The sequence below is a fragment of the Hippocampus zosterae genome, chromosome 18 (assembly GCF_025434085.1).
Source record: "Hippocampus zosterae strain Florida chromosome 18, ASM2543408v3, whole genome shotgun sequence".
NCBI lineage: Eukaryota > Metazoa > Chordata > Actinopteri > Syngnathiformes > Syngnathidae > Hippocampus > Hippocampus zosterae.
In genome coordinates, this window is record NC_067468.1 from 14,248,761 (window position 1) to 14,274,921 (window position 26,161).

The 26,161-nt window shown below is 45.1% G+C and overlaps 1 protein-coding gene and 4 long non-coding RNA genes across 9 annotated transcripts in view; 4 read left to right on the plus strand and 1 right to left on the minus strand.

The window, feature by feature from the left end:
- The window catches only part of LOC127590908 (uncharacterized), a 128,977-nt gene extending 122,540 nt beyond the window's left edge, over positions 1-6,437 (plus strand). The window contains exon 2 of the long non-coding RNA XR_007959796.1: positions 6,353-6,437. This is a non-coding gene — a long non-coding RNA (uncharacterized LOC127590908). The remainder of the gene's footprint in view (positions 1-6,352) is intronic.
- The window catches only part of LOC127590905 (uncharacterized), a 271,544-nt gene extending 263,060 nt beyond the window's left edge, over positions 1-8,484 (plus strand). For both annotated transcript variants that reach the window (XR_007959793.1, XR_007959792.1), the window contains exon 3: positions 8,316-8,484. This is a non-coding gene — a long non-coding RNA (uncharacterized LOC127590905). The remainder of the gene's footprint in view (positions 1-8,315) is intronic.
- The window catches only part of LOC127590901 (uncharacterized), a 203,720-nt gene that overhangs the window by 9,796 nt on the left and 167,763 nt on the right, over positions 1-26,161 (minus strand). Inside the window, exon 3 of one of the 3 annotated variants that reach the window (XR_007959787.1) lies at positions 3,274-3,305. The exons of 1 other annotated variant lie outside the window; for it this stretch is intronic. This is a non-coding gene — a long non-coding RNA (uncharacterized LOC127590901). Of the gene's footprint in view, positions 1-3,273; positions 3,306-3,457; positions 3,633-26,161 lie in introns of those variants that run through there. One more of the 3 variants, XR_007959785.1, reaches the window with a different exon arrangement.
- Positions 9,632-26,161, plus strand: part of brinp1 (bone morphogenetic protein/retinoic acid inducible neural-specific 1) — a 96,395-nt gene continuing 79,865 nt past the window's right edge. Inside the window, exons 1-2 of one of the 2 annotated variants that reach the window (XM_052050436.1) lie at positions 9,632-9,709; positions 11,327-11,536. The gene's annotated coding sequence lies outside the window, so the exon portion shown is untranslated. Of the gene's footprint in view, positions 9,710-11,129; positions 11,537-26,161 lie in introns of those variants that run through there. The other variant, XM_052050434.1, reaches the window with a different exon arrangement.
- LOC127590903 (uncharacterized) overlaps positions 11,543-26,161 on the plus strand; it is a 355,000-nt gene continuing 340,381 nt past the window's right edge. The window contains exons 1-2 of the long non-coding RNA XR_007959790.1: positions 11,543-15,869; positions 15,924-18,289. This is a non-coding gene — a long non-coding RNA (uncharacterized LOC127590903). The remainder of the gene's footprint in view (positions 15,870-15,923; positions 18,290-26,161) is intronic.

A 26,161-nucleotide genomic window follows, 5' to 3' on the forward strand; every position in this document is an offset into this window, starting at 1 on the left:
CCACAAAACTTTCTCGAGTCTCAGCCAACGCTCAAAAATGTTCCCGAGGAGCCGCTCCAATTTTTATATCCAAGTGCTCGCCTCAATGATGTTACATGACATGCACTCGCGCTGTGCTACCTTTTGTGCCAGATGGGCAATTAAAACGACTGCAAGCACGCTGAGCGCGGGGTGCAACATGGCCACATGTGGAGAGATTACCTGCAAAAACCCCCCTGCGATACATTTCCTTTAAAGTTGATCAAATGAAGTTTGCTACGTTGCCTTGACAGGGTTTAAAATGGCTCACTCAAATTGTGCTGTTTTATAACTTTCTAGAATGATACGGCTGATCCAAGTAGACCGCACAATGGAATGAATGCCAAAAATATTGAAAACAAAGTACTTGTCCCCGCCGGTCTTTAATCAAATTGGGTATGCAGATCGATTTTTATCCTCTCCAACGAAGGACCCCACATGAGTATATAAACCTGCAAGTGTGTGCTTACTGCTCTCATGATGTGACTAACACGGCACACATCATGATCACGCCATCGTCATTTGCAAGTCTCCACCAAACCAGATATCCGTCGCAGTACCAAGACTGACCTGTGAGAGGCAGCGTGATGCCTGCAGAGCATCCGGATGGCCAGAAATTGCAGAGAAGAAGAAAGAGTAATTCAGCAACCGGACTGTTGTTGAAAAGAAACTTCAGTGAGCTTCGTAACTGGCAACAATTCTGTTTCACGTGCCAATAACGGCGTCCACTGAAAGTCTGCCTGATTGGGTATTATGTGTCCGCGGCTTATGGTGGAGCACGAATGAGCCTTTAAGGGTGATCGTTGTAAATGGTGTACCCCATTTAATTTGGCGACCAATTCCAGACGGTGAGCGGAAAATAATCACGGTTTTATCCCTCCCGACAGCAGGCGGCGGGTCTGTGGCGAACGTACATGGTAGCTCGAGCAGATAATCGCCGATAACGACGTCGACATTACCATAAGCTGTTTGTGCCGTTCCGCCTCAAAACGCGCCATTGGGTAGGGGGGGGGGGCGATCCATCTCGTCTGTAAAAGTGTGGCCTTTTGTCGGCTTGTTTGCGATTGGACGCACGCGATTGGCTTCACGCGCATTATCGTTCGCGGACGATTTCAGTCGTCATGCCGTTCTGTGGCTCTTCAGTTTGAGGACTGACCTCGAGTTCGTGTGACCCCCCACCCCCCCGACCCCCGACCCCCTCCTCACCTCGCCGTCTGCCCCTCCCTCAACACCTGCCCATGCCGGTATTCCACCAGGGCAGTCCTGCATTTAGCATGAGTTATGTCACCTCGGTAAACGCGAGCGGCATGAGCGATTGCCCCCCGCCTGACAAACGTTGCTTACAAATGAGCTTCAAGCGTGCGTCTGGGCCGTCGGACAATTAGGTGGAAAATAAAGCATGCGGAAAGGCAGCAAACATGATGGAAATGAAAAGTTTGTTTTTTTATTTAGTTATTTAGAGTTGCTCTGCGTCGGAAAAAAAAAACCTTTTTAGACAAGTGACAAAATGGAAGTGATGTAATTAAAAGATTTGCGAATGGGGGGTGACGCGGGGGGGGGGGTTGTTGGAGAACAGCAAAACATTCAGGTGATTCTGGCTGTCTGTCATAATGGAAATTTAAAAGTGGCTGCAAGATAAAACCGACTCGCATTTAATTGATGCATTTGGCACATTGCTATGCAAATTGCATCTATATGACCGCGCGTTATGCTTACTGAACCGTGCACGTTAGGAAAAAATGTGCGCCCCCCCACCCCCTCATTAAAATATGATAGTTATGCAAAACACATTTTTTTTAACATTCTGTATGTAAATATTCATTTGGTTGATTAGAGCCCAGCATTTTTTTTTTTGCTGTGTTTTGGTAACCTGCTACTGTGGTAATAAATAACAAACTAAAATGATTCCGTCTCAGTAAATGATTTTTGTGTAAATGCGCCGGGCTTAGCATAAATGCTCGTAGTCCCAAGGCAGAAACATAACGCAACAAGGAAAGAAGTTTCGTTTTACAGCGCGTCGGACATTTTTGAGCATTCAAAAATGCGACTAGTTTGCTCCCAAGCGGTTTTTGGTTAATCATGACTCAAAACAGCAAAGGGACGGCAGGCGAATAGTGTCGATTTATGAAAAATATGAAATTTGCCATATTTGGATGGTGATGAGACTTTAACGCAAAGATACTCTTGACATTGACAAAACAATGGCTCGACCTCAAAAGTAGGGCAACACTTAAAAAAAAAAAGAAAAGTTTCAGATGTGGCTGTTGGCCGCCATTACTCACCAGCCCCTCTCGAATGAGTTTGTTTTTCATTAGAGGAGGAGAGAGGCTCAAACGGTGCCATCTTTACTCATCCGCGTTTCGCCCCTCCTCGACCCCTGCGCGCCAAACAAATCCTTGTGAGTGATGAACCTTCGGGCTATTTGGACATCTGTCTTCTCCCTCGTCGCCAAGGCTGCGAAAAGGTCCGGCGACGATGTCACGGGCTTCCCGCGACAACATGCAATAACCCCGGGTACCAACACCTCCGCGGACCGGCCCTCGGAGAACGAACGTTAGCCGCCCGTCAATCTAGCGAGGTAAGGCGGGAAAAGGGTAGCTGTTTTGGGCTGTATTTAGAAGGGCCCCGTGGGTGTCGGCCCAACCACGAGGCACTCGATAATCGAGCCTAACCTCCATGTGATACTTAAATACAATTGTAGCCCCACACAGTGCATTCTGGATTTTATTAGATATTATGTCTGAACACCGTTTTCCTCGTTTCTTACTTAAACCCTTTCAGGGACAGCGGTCACGACATTCATTCATTCATTCATCTTCCTTGATCCTCACTAGGGTCGCGGGGGGTGCTGGAGCCTATCCCAGCCGTCTCCGGGCAGTAGGCGGGGGACACCCTGAATCGGTTGCCAGCCAATCGCAGGGCACACAGAGACGAACAACCATCCACGCTCACATTCACACCTAGGGACAATTTTAGAGTGACCAATCGGCCTGCTATGCATGTTTTTGGAATGTGGGAGGAAACCGGAGTACCCGGAGAAAACCCACACAGGCCCGGGGAGAGCATGCAAACGCCGTGCTAACCACTGGATTGCTGGGCACGCCCTACAGAATATATATTCATTCATTCATTCATCTTCCGTACCGCTTGATCCCCACTAGGGTCGCGGGGGGTGCTGGAGCCCATCCCAGCCGTCTCCGGGCAGTAGGCGGGGGACACCCTGAATTGGTTGCCAGCCAATCGCAGGGCACACATAGACGAACAACCATCCACGCTCACACTCACACCTAGGGACAATTTTAGAGTGTTCAATCAGCCTGCCACGCATGTTTTTGGAATGTGGGAGGAAACCGGAGTACCCGGAGAAAACCCACACAGGCCCGGGGAGAGCATGCAAACGCCGTGCTAACCACTGGATTGCTGGGCACGCCCTACAGAATATATATTCATTCATTCATTCATCTTCCGTACCGCTTGATCCCCACTAGGGTCGCGGGGGGTGCTGGAGCCTATCCCAGCTGTCTCCGGGCAGTAGGCGGGGGACACCCTGAATCGGTTGCCAGCCAATCGCAGGGCACACATAGACGAACAACCATCCACGCTCACACTCACACCTAGGGACAATTTAGCGTGTTCAATCAGCCTGCCACGCATGTTTTTGGAATGTAGGAGGAAACCGGAGCACCCGTAGAAAACCCACGCAGGCCCGTGGAGAACATGCAAACTCCACACAGGGATTCCGGAGCTGGAATCGAACCCGGTACCTCTGCACTGTGAAGCCGACGAGCTAACCGCTGGACTACCGGGCCGCCCAGCGGTCACGACAGTGAACAGTTTATTATGTTATCATTATTGGTGCATGAACGGATTAATACCCCACGTTTTATCCCGAGCCCTAAACACAGCCTTTAAAAAAAAAAAAAATTCCGACATACATATCCGCACTTTGACAGGTGTTGATAATCGCCGACAGGAGTGATGGATGCTTCGCTGTTGGGAGCCCGAACACGTTTCCACAGCCCTCCAGCCTCAAAAATAGACTTTGAATTCTTCACGCCGGAACCTTTTTCATGGGAGAAATTAAAAACCAATCAAATCGAATGTTGTCACAGCCGCCATTCCTTCCTAATGTGAATCCGATGATGATGAAGTATCATCGAACATTGGCTCCAAATTGGGTGCCATCAATGAATATGCATGAGCAACAGGCCGATATGAAAATATTCAACGTCGGTGACAAGCAAAGGCAAATCGTCACGTGTCGGCTCCGTCTCGGCGCTGTAATGACTCGGTAATGACACCATTTGTCCATTTAGCTCTCATTGGCTCTGCCGCCGCGCGAGACTCGCCAGCTTTCTCTGCCAGTCTCGCACAAGTGGACCGTTGAGCTCAGAAGAGCTCAGAGAGTTCAAAAACGGTAAATGACTCGCTTTAGTCAAAGCTCGGTTGGCTTTTCATGGCTTTGCGCTGTTGGATGAAAAACTCGGTTTCAGCAATGCGGAGAAGACTTTGAAGAAATTGACCAGCGTGAAAATTAAATATGGTAAATAAAGTGTCAAAATGACAGTTATAGCTGAGTAATAAAATGGAATTTAGCGATTAATTGGTTTGGAAAAGGCACTTTTAAACGGCTAAATGCCTTTGGATGCTAAGGAACTTACATGAAAAATGTCACCGGGATCAAAAATAAATTCTTAATTTTAGATCACAAATGGGACCTATCACAAAAGTAAAACAAGTAAAAAGATGACATTCCCCATTTAAAGCCAACCGATTGCTTCAAAGTAAAGACTGAATGAAAAGTGACCAAAATTCATAATTGATCTCAGCAATCGTTTATTTTACGCTTTCAGTATCACCAATATGAAACGATACAGTACTTTTAATTTCTCATTTAAAAAAAAAATCTACATTTTTTTGCAAAGAAAAAAAATAAAAGCAAAAGGTGGTGTGACCTGAAAATTTTCCATCCATCCATCCATCCATCCATCATCTACCGCTTATCCGGGGCCGGGTCGCGGGGGCAACAGCTTTAGCAGGGAAGCCCAGACTTCCCTCTCCCTAGCCACTTCTTCCAGCTCTCCCCGGGGGATCCCGAGTCGTTCCCAGGCCAGCTGGGTGACATAGTCTCTCCAGCGTGTCCTGGGTCTTCCTCAGGGTCTCCTCCCGGTGGGACATGCCCGGAACACCTCACCGGGGAGGCGCTCAGGAGGCATCCGAATCAGATGTCCAAGCCACCTCATCTGGCTCCTCTCAATGTGGAGGAGAAGCGGCTCGACTCTGAGCCCCTCCCGGATGACCGAGCTTCTCACCTTATCTCTAAGGGAGAGCCCGGACACCCTGCGGAGAAAACTCATTTCGGCCGCTTGTATCCGGGATCTCGTTCTTTCGGTCACGACCTGAAAATTTTAGAACAACAAATATTCATGCTCATTGAAAAAAAATGTCACTTTGTTTTTTTCAATATTTTGGAAACATACAGTCGTTTAATTTTCAAATGTGGCGTTGACGGTTAATAATTCCTTCATTTTGAATCAATGCAATGATTCACGGCAGCCTTCAAGAGATTCCATGAAAAAAGCAGAGTCATCAAAACAAAGTGGACATTTTAATCACACATATTTGTACATTCAACGTCACCCCGTGTCTGATTATCCACAAATCAACAAATGGTACCTTTTGAGCGAAATGATTTGTAATATGCCATAACATCTTCCTCTAAATACATCATAAAAAACACATATATTGCCATTTTAAATGCTCCCGCGGCATCACTATATCAACGTCGCTATAAAGAAGGCGAGCGTTTTAAAAGGACCACATAAACCACCCGTTTTTTTTATATTTTAAGACATCAACTTTATCAAAGACTTTGGGACATTTGTCCTGCCGCGTCGACGCGGCGAGGACTCCGTCAGCCGGAACAGATGGCGGAAATCGCAGGGAAAAGCATGTCCAAATGACCGCATCCATCACCTTAAAGATGGCGTCATTAAAAGTCATCTCGGCCATTTAAATGTGGAGGATAAACACAGGAATTGGAATGCTCGGGGTTCACGGTGGCGGGTATAAACGTGATGGAAAACTACTCGCGCTTGCTCAGCCCTTTTGTAAGTCCATTACGTTGAATGGAATTACATTTAGAATGCATTTATATGGAAATAGGCGGCCCGGTAGGTAGTCCAGTGGTTAGCACGTCGGCTTCACAGTGCAGAGGTACCGGGTTCGATTCCAGCTCCGGCCTCCCTGTGTGGAGTTTGCATGTTCTCCCCGGGCCTGCGTGGGTTTTCTCCGGGTGCTCCGGTTTCCTCCCACATTCCAAAATTGTCCCTAGGTGTGAGTGTGAGCGTGGATGGTTGTTCGTCTCTGTGTGCCCTGCGATTGGCTGGCAACCGGTTCAGGGTGTCCCCCGCCTACTGCCCGAAGACAGCTGGGATGGGCTCCAGCACCCCCCGCCACCCTAGTGAGGATCAAGCGGTATGGAAGATGAATGAATTATATGGAAATGAATACAAGTTATGTAATGTTTTTTTTTGGGGGGGCGGGGAGACAACAACATATTTGAATAGAAGTGAACTTGCGGGGGAAGAAGTGGGCGTTTTGACTTGTGAGCGTCGGCAGTAGCGATGCGGACGACAGTCAACCGACTGCTAGTGAGCATGCCTTTTTTCCACTTTGAACAGTCGGGTGTGTGGGTGATGTTTGTCACGGGGATCGGCGGGTTGGAGATGAGAATGCAAATGCCAGCTGAAGCCGCACATCCCAACATTCTGAAGGTCACAGCTTTTTGCCTGGTCTAGAATATTCTAATGATCGAATCGCTACTGCTTTGCCACGCGCATCGAACAGAAAATGCAAAAGAATACAATGACAGGAACTTTGTTGGAAATAAATACTGCAATCCTTGGTGTGGATACAACGGCGAGAAAATCCAGGGCTTTAATATTTGCGGTGATGGTTGGAATGAATTTTCAGTACCTTTTTAAGTGTTTTGTGATTTATTTTGTTGTTTTTTTTTCACCCATTGGATTCTTAAAAAAGACAGAACTTGGTTAAAAATAAGAGAAAAAAAGTTGGTTGCAAAACTATTTGCTCAGAAACAATACAAGAGTGACAAAATAGGAAGGAAGAAAATACAATAGAATGTGTACCCCCCCCCCAACTGTGTTTGATGAAACACTGGCAAATGTAAACGATATCATGAATAAAAATATTACTACTGAATTATGAATTAATGAATGAATACCTTCACGATTGAACCCGTGCCAACGATTAATGAAAAAAAAACATTCTGATCGTCCGAGCTTAACATCTAGGCCAGCATTTTTTTTTTGAAGACTAATAAGCTTCATTTAAAAGCTCGTCCCATGCATAACCATTAAGCAGCTAAATTAATGATGTATATGCTGCTCATTAATCACTTACTGGAAATTCATATCTCTGCATGTTCAGCAATATGCTATTAAATCCTCACGCTCTTGAACTAAAAAAAAAAAAAAGTTTGTGAGATCCGTTCTGATCTGGTGGTGGGGTTGGAGTTGATAAAACTTTAAATGAATGTCAGTCACGAGTAGCATTAACTTAAGATGTGAATTCTAGTTGTTTGAGTGTTTCATTGATTTTTTTTTTCTGTGTGATGTCAAGATGAGAAGAATTTCCTCGCTAATTTTATTGCTGAAAAGGGTGTTGTGTCAAGTTAAAACTATGCAAACTCTGATATTGCAGTATGGAACAAATCTAGAAGAAATGTCATTATAAAAAGATGAACTCAGTTTGAAATGTAAGATTCTGCAATCAAGTACTACATGGTGCCATATTTGGTGTCTTTATACATATTTGAATTGAGGCACACCAAAATGTTTGTCACTGCGAATCAAAAAGCTGCCGGAAAAGCACACATTTTGTCCAAGTGAACTCCATAACTCATGTCGATGTATTCCTTGGCACCTAGATGATACGAGATGGGGTCAAAGCAACACTGTTATGGCTTTGGCTTGAGCACAAGAACAGCAAATAGGTAAGTTTTTAAGACAATAACTGGAGTGAGGTTAAAAAAAAAAAAGAATAATCTGCAAATTTGTGTATTGATGAATGCCGAGGGCGGCCCGGTAGTCCAGTGGTTAGCACGTCGGCTTCACAGTGCAGAGGTACCGGGTTCGATTCCAGCTCCGGCCTCCCTGTGTGGAGTTTGCATGTTCTCCCCGGGCCTGCGTGGGTTTTCTCCGGGTGCTCCGGTTTCCTCCCACATTCCAAAAACATGCATGGCAGGCTGATTGAACACTCTAAATTGTCCCTAGGTGTGAGTGTGAGCGTGGATGGTTGTTCGTTTCTGTGTGCCCTGCGATTGGCTGGCAACCGATTCAGGGTGTCCCCCGCCTACTGCCCGAAGACAGCTGGGATAGGCTCCAGCACCCCCCGCGACCCTAGTGAGGATCAAGCGGCTCGGAAGATGAATGAATGAATGAATGAATGAATGAATGCCGAACCGCAATTATGTGGGGTTCACCATAACCAACGAATGAACAAACCAACACGGTGACTGACTGACGACTAACTCACCAAATCAAAAATTTGTCAAAGTGCATTTTTTTCTAGTGTATACATTATTTTCTATCGAGGAAATTGTTATTTAAGCATCTATGTAGTGGGGAAAAAAATAGTAACAATAATGAAAACAACAACAGAGACTGAGCCAACCACCCACCCTCAAGCTAACAGCAGGCTGCCATTAATTTTTAATTACCCCCGCTTGGAGGCTGCACTAATGGCTAATAACAAACTGTTCTCCATCCAATAGATAAATAAAGTAATTAATAATGTTTCGAAAAGATTTCCGAACCGAGAAAAAGTAGTTTCGCTTTTCATTCAGGTGTCCCAAATGTTGTGGTTGAGTAACACACGAGTTGACTTCAGCACCAAGGACAGCAACCACACTCTTTATTTTTTTTCTTTTTCATGTCATGTTCAGATGTTCTTGCTTGCGTTGCTGCAAAAGTCCACATGGCCCACGCTACGTCACAGGAGTGTGACTCCTACTCGCCTCTTCAACTTCTCGCACCTTCTGCTTTCTGGATCTCTAATTAATGATCCACGCGGCGTTACCTCTGACGTCTTGGGAGCGAGTCAAAATTTGTGGAGTTGCACCCACATTTTCAGTGAAGGCTGGCTTGAATGTAAAAAAAAAATTAATTGGCAGTGTTAGAATATTAGACTTGACTTCAGCCAGCAGCAAAGGAGACATTTAGGGTTTTTTTTTCGATTTGCGGAGCTTTCATTAGGACCTTCCTGTATCTGGTGCGGCACGTTTAAGTTCATGTGTTTGTTCGATTTGGTAAATGGCTGGTTTGAATTTTTAACTGCATCAGGCACGAGTTTTTTCAAAAGAAACAACTGTCATGCGCTTTGAGTCAATCTACCGTTTGTGATGTTCGACCAAAATGAAGTGAAAATGCAGAATGCTACATTAGCCTCTCATGCTAGCTGGTTCGAAAGTGCAAAGCACACTTTTGTAGCCAACGTTGCGCCGCCCTTCTACGCTGCTCTTCTTTTGAACCCGCTCAATGCTACTCTTCTTCGACACTTAAACACTTTGTACAGAAGTGAGTCAAGTGAGAGTTGCGAGGCCTGTCCGAATTCGCAGTCGCAATCGGTCCACAGAGGCTACCTGAAGAGGAGCCTTGACAGGACGCCGGTGTGTACCCAACTATTTTGGCGTGGTTTATTTTCAATCTGCTGCTTCTTCTTTATTGTCAATATCCTTTTGCTATATTAAGATATTTTGTGAAGTTTTCTTTAATCAATGTATATCTTCTCAGTGAAAAACTCTTGAACCTGCTTTGAGATGATTGCATGACTTGGTAACTTGCTTGCCTAAGCGACTTCAGAGATAAACTCTTGAGCCTGCTTTGACGACTTCAGAGATAAACTCTTGAGCCTGCTTTGACGACTTCATAGTCTGCTTTGCTTGAATTGTCGAAACTTGATTGTGATCAATGCCACTTGGTTACACAACAAACAATGTGGCGTAGGGGGAGGTGAGAATGGCCACTCACCCCTCCCGATGCACACACTTTAGAGGATAAAAGGAGGGGAGCGATGCTCCTTGAGTAGAGTCTGCTGTGGGTAGCGTACGGATGCCCAGCGAGTATCGAAGCTCACTCTGCTGTGGATGTTGGCTCTCCACCCTAATGGCATACGGTAAGAGTTCTTTAGCTTCATACAACTTGTTTAAACTGTGTTATCACTTCTGTGTGGGACCAATAAAGTGCCTATTGTTGGTAGCCAGAAGTGTCTTGTCGTTATTTCTGAGTGCCTATCTCCGACGATCCTATTAAAATTGACACTCACACCGATTGAGTGTCGGAAGTGTTTCAAAACAGCTTTTTGACAAAAAGGAATCCCTGAGTGAAAATGTCGTTTCTGACTTGATTCTAGCGGTAGATGCAAGCTAACTTTACAGGACTCCCAGCCAGAGTGTATATTGACCAGTAGTTTGCAAAAGGAATTTTATGACTGGAGTCTTATGAGGATGGAGCACAGGTTGAACATACAAAATGCTACCATCTATTATTATTTTTTTTTTAGCAAGCTGCTAGCTTGTTAGCCTGATAGGACTTAGATTTGGATCTTGTTTGATTAGCATTTGAGGCCATTTGATGGGGCTGTTTGACGAAACGGAACACAGAATACAGATTTAGATGTTGCAGCCGTCTGGTTGGCCACCATATGATCATAACTTGTGATCAAGAGGTACTGTTAGGTGTTATGTGGTTGTGATGTTTACATAACATGAGTGGTTTTGCTGTCTCCCCCCTTACCCCGACCTCTGTGACACTGTTGAAAGTGGATAGGCGCCAACATATTTGTAACATAGACGATACAGATTATTCCAAATATGACATATGATTTTCAATTGCATTTATTCTGATGATGCTGAAGATGATGATGATGATTTTGGTTCTTGCCCTCATCCACCCTAAGCACTCACCCCTCCCTTTGGTTACCTCATCCGGTCCGCACCTCCCCACATCCCCTCCTCCTTTGCCGTCTGCATGGACCCTCCCCCTTTTTTCTCGCCTCCAGTCTGAGCATCGCAGCCTCCTCTCCCTCCCACCCTCCACATCACACGCACACACACACACACACATACACACACCTTCTCCAACCGCAAAGCCCGCCGCTGTGTGACAGGAAGCCACCAGAACGATATAGACCCAGCAAGTAACACGCACACACAGACACCCACTATGAGAGCTCCTTCCTGACGGACTTTCTTCTTCTTCTTCTTCTCGTTCTGTGTGCACTATAGCGACCAAGCTTGGATTTCCTCCCCCCTCATCACCCCCTGAGCATGAAAAGGATTGCCAGGATTGCCCAATTAGCCGCAATCCAGCAGCAGCAGCAGCAGCAGCAGAAGAAGAAGCATCGCCATCGTCGTGCACCGGATGCTCCAGCAGAAGTTGTTGGCCGCGCAAGTCACACGGGGGGGACGAGACTCGGAGGGGAGCGTCTGATTTAGGTGAGTGGTGCGTGCATGCGTACACGCTCCTTGTACGCGTGCAGACGTGCGTGGTCAGCATTGTTCTTGTGGAGGGCAGCGAGGGGTGATTTTTGAGACGTTTGATGCAAATGACTTGTGTGTCTGTGCGCGTGTGTGTACCCACGTTTCGAGGACAGATTTCCGTTAGCCGTACGCGTGCTGCATCTCAGTTATTGGAGATAGAAAAAAAAATAATGTAAACTATGAATATCATGTTAGAAATGGGGTGAAAGCCTACCTGGTGGTTGATTATGTGTTTAAACATGAATGTGTGTGTGCAAGAGTGTCTGTTTGATAGTGGCTTATGTATGTTCGAGTTTTTATCGTCGTGACCGAGCACCAAGTTTCAAAACGTCTCACCGTGCACACAAAAGAGACCAAGGACATTTTGGATCCATCCACATCTTACCTAGTTCAGGATGAGGGTTAAAGTTCTGCTGGTTTTCCATGAAGATAAATACACAAAATCCAGCTAAAAGCAGAAATCAATCAAGAAATAAAAGCACACATCTTTTTGTGGGTATTATTATTTTTTAAATGGTAGAAACCACCCCCTCCCCCAGATGAATTATAACCCAGGCGTGTGACCGGAAAGTTGTCTCATCCAAAAGTTTCTCTTGATTGTGCTGTTCCACCGGCTCACTGCGAGGGGAGCTCATGCTCTTTTCCACAAAAGGTGGCAGGCTTCTGGCCCAAGGCGAGATGGCTGCTAATGATCTTCAGATATCCACTCCACAGAATCAGCTTCTGTTGGGAAAAATGGGTCCCCGGAGCGATTCCAGAGCCCCCCCCCCACCCCCACCCCAACCTTTTCATGCCGCATGAGACGGCATTATATTTACAGCAGAGTAAATACATTCTGTGATTATTGTTTGGCCTCTCTCCAGCTGAAAAATCTCCGCTGCCTCTTCTCGTCGCAGTGCCACGTTCGATTTGGTGGCCTTTTTCATTTGCAAACTGCCGTAATCATGTTCACAGACTTCCGCGTGTCAGGAAAATGCCAGCGTTGGCTTCGAGCTGTATTTGCGTCGTGGTTTTTCGATGACCCAGCGTAGATGGTTTCTTTCAAAAAAATGTTGTCATGGCTGGTCAGTGGTGATTTTGCATCAGGGTGTTGACGTTTAAAACTGAGATTAAAGCTGTTGATCCCTTGTGCCCGCATTTCCCTGGCAAACCGTGGAAATAATCATCAAACTCTGACACTCATTTGGGCCAATTCCCTAGTTTTCCCAATTTTGTGTCAAACGCTCACATTTCATATGGCCAATTGATGAGTTTGATAACTCTTCATTGATCCAAAGAATAATTCAGGCTCAAAGCAGCGATAAACAGGCCAGTAAAATCATTTTCCATGTCAAATCCTCAAAAAACTGTCATATTTTGACGCCATGCCTGCTTCCAATTTAGCCAAATTCTCTCAAACGGGGACTCTAAAAAATTTTACGCCAAGTAGTACCTCGACAAAAAATACTAGCTCCCCAGGTTTCACAAACATCCAAAGACGTTAGCATCGTAAGCGCTCATCAAGAGGTTTTATTCATAAAAGGTTCATTTAATTTTATAGCAAGTCACTGAAACATGATTTGGCATAGTTTGTGCTTAAATATGGTATAATAAAAAACTGTCCATCGTGATCCAATGAAAAGGTATTGCACATCATTCATGCATTGCTAATGTATCGCACTTCAAAGTTAAATATAAGTGAACTTTTTTTTTTTTCACCAAACTTTGCGGTGGCCACTATTTATTTCTTGTTTTTTTTTCTTCTGTATTGAAGTTTTGGGGCATCATAATTGGAACCATTTGCGTTGCCTAAATTTTACACATGCTTGCAAAAATTGCCGAGTTTTCCCGCACTTGAGTGAGATTCTTCTCTTGAAAGGATTGCAGCAAGAAAAAAAAAACAATTCCAAGAAGGTCTTTGCACTGCACTGTTGAGCCCCCTTATAATTCCTTTCGATGCTGGACTGTCGTCAAATAAAAATTGTTTTGCAGCTGCATCGGACCGGAAGGCTGCCTTTGGCCCTCTGGGAAAAAATATTTGAGACAAAACAACACGCAATAACATGAAACCACTGAAAAAAAAAGCTGCTGAGTCAATGAAGCCATGTCACCTAAAGTTTAGCCCGCCATTACTCATGCACTGTCCTAATTTTGAGTTTTTTTTTTTTGGTCATGCAAAAAACATAATTCACTAACATAATTCATTTGAGGAATTACGAGTGACTTGAACGGACATTGATGACAAGTCAGCCGACGGCTCTTAAGGCTCAACCGTACCGTAAAAGGGCATCTATTCGGAGCTTTATTCAGAAAATGAATCACTCAAAATACAAAAAAAAAAAACTTTGCGGATTTAATCATATCATGATCAGCAAGAGGGCGTGACAGAAAAACTTCACTTGAACCAAAGATGTGGCCGCCGTCTGAATTATTTTACTGTGTGAAGAATCTCCGTCTGGTCGTTGGTAATTGCAGCTAGCTGTGCGCGGCTTTCAAGTCAAAAGGCGGTTTAAAAAAAAACCCAAAGTCGACGCCGAGCCTTTTGGGAGCCCTGCCAGGCGCGGGAAGTTATCACCATCGGGACGTTTTATTTTTATAAATTTTTCGAGACTTCCACGCTGCACAATTGCTCCACTGACGAGTCAGATGTGTCTCATGCTCTCTCGTTTTCTCTCTCTCTCTCCGTCTTTGGCTTTCTTCAGTTATATCCTTGTAGTCCCTTCAAAGTAGGCAATGCCACTTCAAGAACAGCAGTTGCCCCCAAAGCCCCGAAATGAACAATGAGCTTGCAAACGAAATAGTTGCATTTCGTTACGTACTCCGTCAAAGGACATCCATCTTCAAGCTGTTGTCGGGCATGTAGGGCACCTCCACAAGGGGAAAAAAAAAATTCCCATGTACAGCAGCAATGGGTTCAGTCTTTATCGCATTAAGGAGCAATTTCTGGTGTCTGATCCATTTTTATTTTATTTTATTTTATTTTGGCGGTCCGGTAGTCCAGTGGTTAGCACGTCGGCTTCACAGTGCACAGGTACCAGGTTCGATTCCAGCTCCGGCCTCCCTGTGTGGAGTTTGCATGTTCTCCCCGGGGGCCTATGTGGGTTTTCTCCGGGTGCTCCGGTCTCCTCCCACATTCCAAAAACATGCGTGACAGGCTGATTGAACACTCTAAATTGTCCCTAGGTGTGAGTGTGAGTGCGAATGGTTGTTCGTTTCTGTGTGCCCTGCGATTGGCTGGCAACCGATTCAGGGTGTCCCCCGCCTACTGCCCGAAGACGGCTGGGATAGGCTCCAGCACCCCCCGCGACCCTAGTGAGGATCAAGCGGCTCGGAAAATGAATGAATGAATGAATATTTTATTTTTAGGGGCATTTTGTTACAGTGCAGCATCGGGATATGTGAGCACGTTGAACCCTAAAATGATGAAACTCATGACGGCATGCTATGGCAACACCCCGTTTTAAACTGTGCAGAATTGGCCAACCAATCAAGATGAATGATAATGTTGATTCAATTGACGCCAAACATACATCGATTGTGATCAGGCTGCCAGCGGTCATCCGATATGGAACACGAGATTTCAGTGTTTAGGTTGAGCCTTTTCCGTGACTCATTGCGTAGCTCATCGTCGCAATCAGAATTTCAAATCTAGGAAGACTAAGGAGGTTGTAATTTGGCCTTGATTATGCGGATGATTTAGTGAGATCAACACACTTGCCAATTAATTAGGGATGTAAAAATAACGCCATTAATCCTGCCTTCAAGAGGCTTTTAATCTTTTTTAGTATTATTATTTTTCTTACCCGTTTAATGAAATGTTTCCAGAGAGGTATGCAATTATTTCAATTCTTACTTTGGGAAGAGGGGGGGTGAGCTTGAAATGAATTCTAAGGATTACAGCGATGATGTACTTACTTACCCTCAAGAGAAATATCCTGACCTTCGTCGGAGTCGCTCTTCGCAGCTTTAAACATCTGCGTATTAATACGGTATTTTGCACAATCTCTCGTAACTCCTCACAGATTAAAAATAACAGTCCGCAACTGTTAAACGAAAAATAAGATATCCGCAGGCGGAGAACTCAAAATGGTCTTCGCGCGCCGCCGATAAATCGCGATCTGTCGCAGCTCGCGCACAGGTGAGCCCAAACCAACGACTTGGGAGACACAAATGGGAACGTGGGGGGGGGGGGGGATTTATTGTCACCCTGAAGAGGCGCTGATGTTTGCGGGCGACGAGAGAGGAAAAGGCCGTAACCTGTCGCACCGCTGCATTGATGACATCACCGAGCAATCATGTAGCACTAGCGGTTTGTCACTTCCTGGGAGAACGTCGAGAAAGTCCGCGGTTGCAAATCTGCCAGTGCGCACCTTTATGGAATTTGTCATTGACGTGAGCATTTCTCACGAGCGCATTTGGATGTGAACGTTGGAGCTCGGTCACCGCATCTCGTCAGATCCAAACGGTGGGCAACATTGAGTGGATCGCCGCTAATGCACACTTGTGGTCAGCAGGGTGTTACTTCCTGGCCTGTTGCTATGGTGATAGCGACTCCACTTGCTTCACATCTCCTCATTGCTTTTAACATAATTGTTTGCTGTATATCTGCCTTCAGGAATAAATAGTGGGGGTGGGAGGTGGGGGTGGGACTTCACCATGTCGACTCTTCTGTGTCTTCTTTCTCTTGATTTTTCATGTAAATGAAAACACTCGCGTTGGGAAGGCAAATATTACCCGAGGGCTCCGGGTGAGGAACGTTATTAAAAGCTAAAAAATAAAAAAATTAACTTAGAGTTGTTGATTTGTTCTCGTTGGTTCCATCGTGCCCTTACCATAATTAAACTTGTGAGAAAAAACAAAAAAAACATCTCGTTGATGAAATTATTTGAAGACTAATTTGGTTTTCTGATATCAACTGGAAAAAAAAACTTGATAGCGTTGATACTTAAATTGATCGTAGATTGTCACATTATTATGGTCAATTTATTTTGAAAAAAAACAACGGAATAAATTTCGGACAATACGTCGAAAATATGACTAAGTGGTAAAAGTTTGGAGGTCAACCAAAAATATGTATTGGAAAATTATGCCTCAGATGTCAAATAAAACCTACTTTCAGCCATCAATAACCTGAGATAGTCAGCAAATGTAACGAGACAAGCATCTCCAGACAAGACAAATGAATTTACCTTATATGACTGGAATTATTTTTATTTCGCATTAAACTAATGTCACAAAAAAATATGAAATTTCCATTGATACTTCGTGTTTTTAAAAAAATATATTGTCAAATCTAGTGTAAGTGCCCAAAGTGGGAGTGACCGCACAGTTCTTGAATCTCATTTCTAGCATCCCAAGTGTGCGAGTCGAGCCCCCCCACCCCCCCACGCCCCCACACCCAAAAGCATGCACGTTGAGGTTACCCGAAGAAGCCGCCCTGAGTGTCAATGCTTGTTTGTCTGCGCACCCCGCGATCGAGTGGAAACGAGTCCAGGGTGCACCCGAGATGGACTCCAGCTCACACATGACCCGAATGAGGACAAGCAAAATGTGTTCCGTCTACATAATTTAAAAACCGAATGCTAAAAGTTGGTTTACTTACAGCAATGACCCCAAGGTCATCTGTCAGCTTGGTTTCTGTAAGCGGAAAAAAAAAAAAAAAAAAAAAGGATCCGGCATTGAATATTTAGCGATAGAACTTGAGGCCGAGGGATGGAGAAAATGCAGAATTCAATGAATTATAAATGCAGTGCAGCAAATTTACGAGGCGGGTTTGGGAATTAATGCAAGATTATCAAAAAAACATTGAAGTCGCGATGAGCCCTTAATTCAAAACGGCCCCCTGCTGAACTCCATTTTCTGTCCTTGAAAATTCTTAGCGCTAATGTTTGAGCGCCACGCGGGGAATATGATTTGCGACGGCTACGACCGTCCTAAGTCATGTTTTGCCCGCTCCTCAATGCACTTTCGTTCATACCGGTCGGCGCGTGTTGTTGTGATTTGATCATTCCGACAAGAATTTGTCTCTCTGTTCCGAGGTTTCGGCAGCTAGCGGAGACTAAGTGCTGCAGCTGGTTGTGCCCTGGATAAAGTGTCATAAAAATAGACGCCCTAATGGTAAAAATGCATCATCATGCAGTTTCACAGCCTCTTAGGGAAATGTGGAAAAAAGAAAAAACAAAACAACAACTCTTGAATAAATGAACATATTTCAACAAAAACTCAGAGCACAGCAGTGTTGGATTAGCGAGTTGAGATTGCAAAGCGTGAGGAAGATGGTGTCGACATTATCATGCTAATGCCAGCTGTACTTGACTGCCTTGGTTCTACTTCAAAGGAAAATAAAACCCCTGCAATTTGCACTGCTGTGAGCGGCAAAAAAAGTGTCAGGAGGAAATGCCACTTACGCCCCCCCCCCACCCCCCGCCTCCAAAATGTTTATGAATACCTGTGTAAATAGTTTCAACAATTTTATTATTTCAGTGTCACCTCGCATGAGCCTTCATTTTTTTTTCTTAACATTTTCAAAATCTACGTCCCAACCCTCATCTATGGTCACGAGCTATGGGTCGTGACCGAAAGAACGAGATCCCGGATACAAGCGGCTGAAATGAGTTTTCTCCGCAGGGTGTCCGGGCTCTCCCTTAGAGATAAGGTGAGAAGCTCGGTCATCCGGGAGGGGCTCAGAGTCGAGCCGCTTCTCCTCCACATCGAGAGGAGCCAGATGAGGTGGCTTGGGCATCTGATTCGGATGCCTCCTGAGCGCCTCCCCGGTGAGGTGTTCCGGTCATGTCCCACCGGGAGGAGACCCAGAGGAAGACCCAGGACACGCTGGAGAGACTATGTCACCCAGCTGGCCTGGGAACGACTCGGGATCCCCCGGGGAGAGCTGGAAGAAGTAGCTAGGGAGAGGGAAGTCTGGGCTTCCCTGCCAAAGCTGTTGCCCCCGCGACCCGGCCCCGGATAAGCGGTAGATGATGGATGGATGGATGGATTTTCAAAATGTCAAAAACCAGACCCGTGTCAATAATTAGCCAAAACTATTTCATTCGATCTCAAGTCGCCATAGAATGCTATAAAAAAACCACAAATGCAAATAACTCAGGAAACTGCCAAACCCCTGCCACGGTGAAGGCGTCACATCGGCACTATCGAGGCAAGCTAAAGTCTACTCACGGTACTTCTCAATAAGAATAATTTTTTGGGGGAGCGGCACGCTGTAGCTAAGCTACGGCTTTATAATTCTGCACCATCCAGCGCTGATCTAACATATCTCTCAGAGGAGCTCATTTACAAATCGACAGCTATCCCGCTAAAGACAAAAGCTAAACAGCGCTACAGTGTTAACCCAGATTAGCGTTAGCTAACAGTTGTTGACATTGGAGTCGTCGGCGATGGGGCGGCTCCACGTATAGACGGGCGTCATTTGGCAGCTTCGAGGTGAAGTGCTACCTTCATGAGTGAAAATAGAATCCATCTTTTGACAGTCTTTATCCCTTTCATGCACGCCTGTAATCCGATAACACCATCATCAGCTGTCCGCTGTCGTAAACGCGGCAGTTCATGTTCATCCAGACACCTGGGAACTGTTTTACATTGCGAAGAAATGCGCCCGCCTTCTTGAAATAAACCGCTCAACAGCAAATTTGGATCAAATGTAGCTCTCTGTGTCCATATTGTCCTGTGCTTCCCCAGGTAGCATCCAAAAGAACCGAAATGAAGAATGACAACAACAACAAAAAACTCACACAATAGGTAGCTTATTATTTTTCGATGTTGAGGCTCTGTTGACGGCGAGCTTTGTTGCAGTGTAAGCGTGCAGGGCACCTCATGCAGCCAGACACCGCTCACACCGGGGTTCCATCCGAGGCCGTTGAGGCGACTACAAAAACAATCGCAGCGGTTCGGTTTTGGCAAAGCATTGCAGGCGTGGAGCACTCAGCGTAAAGAGGAAGAAAAAAAAAAAAAGACCCGCTGCGCTTTGTTGTGCAGCCACTGCGGGGTTATACAACACAGTCAAAATGTCGAGGCAGGAGCTGTACTGAATGTTCAGAGGCGTGTATTATCAGCGAGATTTGCTGCGGAGCGAACTCCTTCTTTTTTTTTTTGAGAGAGGCGGCTCGGCTCGGGTACGGCGCGGTCTCACTTCACAAGAGTCGGCGATTGGAAGGTGAATAAAAGCTGGTCAATCGGCCCTGAATTCCCCCAACTGAACTGCGGTCTCAGCACTGCCGAGGAAGCCAGCCGGCTCCAACCATTTTTAGTTTAAATCACTCAGCCCGACACGTTGACACGGGGGGGCAGCGAGGAAGGCGCAAGTGTGCTGGGTTTATCAGTAATTATAGGACTGCTATTTTCACCCGCCAGGAAGCGGAGTAGCCATTATTTAATCTTGACACATGGTCATCATGTAGCACACCTATTACGAGTCCAAAGTGTTTGAATTGTATTTCGGGCGGGAAATTGGGGGTGACGGGGGATGGGGGAGTGTCGCGGGGGTGTACATGAGCTTGAAGGAGAAATGGAAGTTGACAAAGGAGAAAAGTGGAGTGCAATTATATGACTTGAAAACCCTTCTGGGGCTGGACTGTTTTTTTAATTATTATTTTTTTGTGAGGGGAGCATCTGGGACCTCTGCCGCATAAAAAAAATAAATGACAAGTGGAAGCTTCCTTTTTCCACATTGGGGCGGGAGGGGGGGGCGTTGTGAGCCTTTAAAACGTAAAGAAAGAGTGAACCGCTAAGCTAACCGCTAACCAAAAGAGCAGCAACCACCACAACAGATGAATTTAAATATGTTGTCTAAGCACATCCTGTTATGTTCCTCCTCAGCAGTGTGTTAATTTAAAAATCATATTTTTCTGAGTACTGTACTTTGAATATGCCTATTTAGCCTGCCTCAAAGTACCTGCGCAGTTCCCAACTTCTTTCATGATGTACCGTCACTAGGACGTGCTTCGCCCCGATTAGCATTCCATCAGAATGCTAATCGACCTCTGCCGCATAAAAAAAAATAAACGACAAGTGGAAGCTTCCTATTTCCACGTTGGGGCGGGTGGTGGGGGGCGTTGTGAGCCTTTAAAACGTAAAGAAAGAGTGAACCGCTAAGCTAACCGCTAACCAAAACAGCAGCAACCACCACAACAGATGAATTTAAATATGTTGTCTAAGCCTGTTATGTTCCTCCTCAGCAGTGTGTTACTTTAAAAATCACATTTTTCTGAGTACTTTGAATATGCCTATTTAGCCTGCCCCAAAGTACCTGCGCAGTTCTAAACTTCTTTCATGATGTACCGTCACTATGACGTGCTTCGCCCCGATTAGCATTCCATCAGACTCGAGCAGTTAGCATGTTATCCATTCGATTCCCTGAGCACGATTAAAGAACATCTTAGCTCATGTGATAATTTACCGCGTTTGTCCACAATAATAATTTTAATTCTGTTTCACCTTTCACTTGAAATTAACTGTAATCGCCTGGTAATATTGTTCAAGATTGCTCCCAAACATGCCTCTTCCTAGCGTGGCAGCATGCAACAATATTCTTCCGGATGTGAAATTGCAAGGCTTTCATGTTTCACCCCATGGGCTGACTTTGAACAATTAAAAAACAAAAACAAAACACACACACACACACACGCAAGACAAAAATGAATTGCAATTTGCTTTTGGGCTGTTTGCGCATCCCCAATCAACCCATGGCGATAAAGTCAAGACTGGCGTGTGTGTGTGTGTGTGTGTGTGTTCCAATATCCCTTTTGATTTCAAGCAGGCAAGAAACCTGAGCATTTTTCTCCACCCCCCCCCCCCCACCCCCCCATAAAACCTAATTCAAGTTGTTGAATATGAACAGAACCTCCAGCAACGCCCTGCCAGTCTACATCTCCTAATTTTAGCATATAACACAAGCGGAGCCGGTTTCAATCATCTTATATTTTGTTTTGTTCCTTGCAGCAAAGAGGAAACAGACGGATAGATTCATCGTGTCAGAACTAAGAATAAAGAAACACAAATCAATCCGCTTAAAAAAAAAATGTCGTTTTAGCCCTCAAAACCGGCGCGGCGCGACGAGTGATTGTCACGCAGACGCAAGAAATCGTTTGTATTTCCGTCAGATTTCAGGTTGACTGCTGCCGTGGTAATGATGTGCACTTGACAATACACTGACGCTAACATTCAATGAAGTATTCGTGTCATTCCTACCAAAAGATGATCGTTTGCTTCCGTGACTGAATTGAAGTTTCGTTGTTACTGTTCCTGTCTTATGTTCTTTGTCCTGACACTGATTTTAACCCGCTGTGTTCATATCTCTCTCAAGATATCTCTCCAAATTCTGCTCTGACATAGCTCGTCATTCCCAAATGTTTATAAAAGGGCACTGCGTCATACAGCTACAGTCCATAATGGCAAGATATGAATAAAAATACTTTTTTTGTATTTCTTTTAAGAGTGACTGTCTCAGAAATGTGACTAAATGAGCAGCACACAGTATTAAAGATGATGTTTTTTTTTTCCTATAGAGATGACGCGTTTGGTGGTGAGGAGCATTCTAGACGATTTTGATATCTATTTTTTTTCCCCCCCAACTTGCCAGCACCAAATTGAAAATGAGTTCAAGTTATGCGCAGATTACATATTTAGCCTCGAGCAGCAGAGTAAACTCGGGCGTAGTCGATACTTCGTCGTCCATGTTTGGACTGGTTAAAAAAAAAAAATTAGCATGTGTTAGTTCATCATCTTCCTAACCGCTTGATCCTCACTAGGGTCGCGGGGGGTGCTGGAGCCTATTCCAGCTGTCTCCGGGCAGGAGGCGGGGAACACCCTGAATTGGTTGCCAGCCAATCGCAGGGCACACAGAGACAAACAACCATCCACGCCCACATTCAAACCTAGGGACAATTTAGAACGTCCAATCAGCCTGCCACGCATGTTTTTGGAATGTGGGAGGAAACCGGAGCACCCGGAGAAAACCCACGCAGGCCCGGGGAGAACATGCAAACTCCACACAGGGAGGCCGGAGCTGGAATCGAACCCGGTACCTCTGCACTGTGAAGCCGACGTGCTAACCACTGGACTACCGGGCCGCCGCATGTGTTAGTGTTTTGCATTTACATGTTTACATGGATGCAATGTAAATGTTTGTTTCAGCCAATTACTCTAAGTCTCCCTTCTTTTTTGTCGTTTTTTTTTTTTGGCCCTTTCGCAATATTTGTCTTTTTTATTTAGCCGAATATCAACCGATCAATTCTTCGAAGGCGGCCATTGCATATTGACGCGATTTCACGAGGAGCCGAAGAGCATCCTATTCCCAAAAGATGCTGCCAGTGCAGCCTGCGCTGATGGAGCCGCTGTTGTTAGCGGTAATGACAGAGAGAAAGCGGTCCAGGTGAAGCTGCGCGGTGCTGTATCGTGTTCTCGCAACGTGCGCACTCAGCATGCCGCCATGTCTCCCATGTAGGGCGCAAAAAAAGGCAACGCAGCACAAAAAAATGCACTGTTTGCTACACAATATTTTTAATCATGTTAGGCCTAAAAATAAATGCAGTCAGGACTAGGTTAGCGGAATTTCAGGAATGTTCAGAGCTGACAGGTTTACATGGGGAAATTTTAGCTCAGTGAAAACAGTGCATTGATGATAGGATTTTTTTTTTCTCTTCGTTGCAAGAAACGGATGTAAGGAAGCAAACACTCACTATTCACAGCACTGCCACAAATAGCAACAAACACACACACACACTATGTTCCCAAAACACTTCAATATAATTTCAAACTCATCGTACCCTTAATTTATTTTTTTACGGATAACAGATGATTTGTAAAATGTATGTACAATGATTACTCTCCGTAAGTTGCACTCAAAAGCCGGGTGTAAAGGTGTAGCGTCCGATCGACTTTTACAAATTTACCGATATACTGTACATCATTTTCACGTTCCACTCTTGTCATTGTAATATCACGACTGCATAAATGTAGGTTGGTGATCGCGTACCGGCCCACCTTGTGTACGAATTTAGCTTCCACCGCAGTTGGAACAGAACTCCGTCACAAACCAAGGACCCGCTGAAAATATATTTACTCGACGTTCTGTTGACACGTCCAGTGAGCTGCATAATTTGGCAGCGGAATGATAAGAAGTTGAGGCGTTTTCCAGTTTACTTTAAGGAGCTTATATTGAAATTACGCTTCTTTTAAAAGGCACCAGAACGAAATTGCAAGTTTGTCACAGACATTCGGTCAGCCTTCAGTCAAGCATTTTTATTTTTTTTATTTTTATTTATTTTTTGTCGAGGTTGGATACAATTGGAGAAATCGCATTGTTGATCATTGCTAGGCTGCCCGCGCCTCTTCGACACTCGTGCGGTGTCGTCGATGGCGACACACGTTCTTGCCCCGTCCATGTTGGGAAGAGAAGAAGTGAGAAATGAAAGCGCCAGCTTTTGCCACAGAAATAGAAAGTACAGCTCGAGAAGTGGGGGGGTGGGGGGGGGGGGGTACGGTGGTGCTGAGAGAATTTCAAAGGCAGGAGGTCAAGAGTACTCTATTTCCAATCTTAACACTTGGAATGGCCGCTCTAACCTGTATCAAGAGGTCGTCCCTTACTCAGGATAACCTCGCGGGGAAAATCAGGTGAAATAGGGTGCCGAAATCAGAGATTTCTCCGCGGAATGTGAATCATGGACGCAATCGAGATCGACGCGCCTTGTGCAACTTTCTCCGAGACTCGATGGAGTGCACATTTGCGGGGCTCATGCGGAGTGACGCGCCAGATGGTTTGTTTGCGTGACCATCTGGGAACGAGACAATGGGGAGGCGGCTCGGGGAAAAAGGTTGCGTTCCGTCTATCACATCGATTTGCAGTCGAGTGGAGAAGTAAATTGCTTGGAATGAGTCAGCGTGTCTCGTTATACGTGGACAAATCTTTCTATCAGGAACTATACCGGGTGCTGTGCAGCGGCGGTTTGACGTTTTATTTGCTGTTGATTTAAAAAAAAAAAACTAAATAAAAAGGAGGCAACATTTTGAAGTGATTTTTTTTTGGTGTGGTCAAGAAATCAAATTTTTATAGTTTTCCATTCATATCCTGGATAACATTTGATAACTCTTCCAGATCATTCACTTTAATCTATTACATATTCTTATATTGAGAGATGGTATAGATAATTAAGGACAAAACACTATTATGCTGTTTTACGTGTGTCAACAAATAACATTTAAAAAAAAAAAAGGACATTATTGGTCAGTATTTAGGCGGCCCGGTAGTCCAGTGGTTAGCACGTTGGCTTCACAGTGCAGAGGTTACCGGGTTCGATTCCAGCTCCGGCCTCCCTGTGTGGAGTTTGCATGTTCTTCCCGGGCCTGCATGGGTTTTCTCCGGGTGCTCCGGTTTCTTCCCACATTCCAAAAACATGCATGACAGGCTGATCGGACGCTCTAAATTGTCCCTAGGTGTGAGTGTGTGTGTGTGTGTGTGAGTGCGGATGGTTGTTCGTCTCTGTGTGCCCTGCGATTGGCTGGCAACCGATTCAGGGTGTCCGCCGCCTACTGCCCGGAGACAGCTGGGATAGGCTCCAGCACCCCCCGCGACCCTAGTGAGGATCAAGCGGTTAGGAAGATGGATGAATGAATGAATGAATGAATGAATGAGTGGTCAGTATTTTAATTTGCATCATCCTTTTTTTGTTGCATTTCGGGCACTACTCAAATCCTAGTTAAATCAGAAGTTACTCGCAAGTTACTCAGTACTTGAGTGTTTTTTAGCTAAATACAAACATTCTTACCGAAGCCATTTTTAGGAGGACTAATTGATATTTTTATCTTGTCAAGTAGCCGCAACCCTTACTTGAGTTCCAACTTTTGGCTCCACCTTCAGCTTGGAACTTGGCAAGACAGCTGAAATATAAATTTGCGGTATTGGCTCTCTCTCCGGTGTGTGTTCATTTCAATAAAAGGTTAGCCTTCAGTTTGAATCGCCGAACATCCTGACAGACAATTTAGTTTTTGTAATTCTGTTCCGTTCACTGCTCAGGGCCATTTCATCGAACAGAGGGAAAAACATGACCTGTATTTCTAATTAGGCCGCCGCGGCACTCATTACCAGGCAGCTCCTTCCTCCCATCTATTCAGAGCTTTTCAATAGAGAGTGTGCCGTTGTCGAAGACTGATTCATATCATGTCATATAAGTGTCTTCTTTTTTTTGTTTGTTTTGTTTTGTTTGTTTGGTTTTTTTTGACAGCACGTTTATAGAAGTTGAATTGACGGAATGCTGTGTTTTCTGGTGAAAACGGATGGACTGTATTTTGGGTGTCCGGTAGGACAACCTCTCAAAATGGAGTCAGTGATGCCCCCCCCCCCCCCCCAATACAATTGTCATCAATCACCACAAAATGTGATCGATATGTCTATATATATATTGCGCGTCGTCCCGCACCCGGTCTGTCCTTCCATCTGTCCCTTTTCAAAACGTACCTACTGCACCGCGCCGCTGCGCGCCGCCACTGCGCCGCTCAGGCAGTGGTTCACTACGATCGCGCGGGCATCTTAGCGAAAAAATGTTGTCCACCCACAAGCATTGCAATGAAATTGTTAATTATTTAGTAGAG